The sequence below is a fragment of the Sinocyclocheilus grahami genome, unplaced genomic scaffold (assembly GCF_001515645.1).
Source record: "Sinocyclocheilus grahami isolate Dianchi unplaced genomic scaffold, SAMN03320097.WGS_v1.1 scaffold973.1, whole genome shotgun sequence".
Lineage (NCBI taxonomy): Eukaryota > Metazoa > Chordata > Actinopteri > Cypriniformes > Cyprinidae > Sinocyclocheilus > Sinocyclocheilus grahami.
In genome coordinates this window covers 381,358-381,967 of record NW_015506152.1, presented here as the reverse complement: position 1 = coordinate 381,967, position 610 = coordinate 381,358, and positions in this window count along the sequence as shown.

The following is a 610-nucleotide window of genomic DNA, read 5'->3' as shown; positions in this document are numbered from 1 at the left end:
TGTTACTACAGCTTGGATCCAGCCTCACTTGTGGTGACTTCAGATGATGCCAACACTCATGAAGACTCAGATGATGGCAACTAAAGATGGACATACAAACCTGACAAATATTATGTATTGTAATCACTGCCTTAAAGCATACGTTTGGGGATTTTCAACCCGCTTTGTATTGTTACTATGATGGTAATATATGTGAACCAATAATGTTTAATCTTTCTCTGAGTTCCATGAGATATCCCCATTTATTTGTGAGCCAAATAATGTTTTGCATCATCCGAATATTGTTCATTTACATATTACAGACTTTGTGACAATATAAAGTGGATTTAAATTCACCAAACTTACCTTTTAATGTTTGTCTGTTTAACTGAACATGACTTTGAACACAACTTGTATTATCTTCGAGTTATTGACATATGGACATTAATTTGTTGCCAGAAGATGCTCCCCCAGTGGATCACAGTCACCTCTGGCTGTTTAGAGGATATTTTTTGTTTGTAACCTTGAAACATGCATTTTCTAAAGCTGCTTTGTTTGTGAAAAGCACTGTACCCTTACAAAAGTGAACCATGTTTTTACTATGGTAAAACTAGTAACCATGACTGTAGTA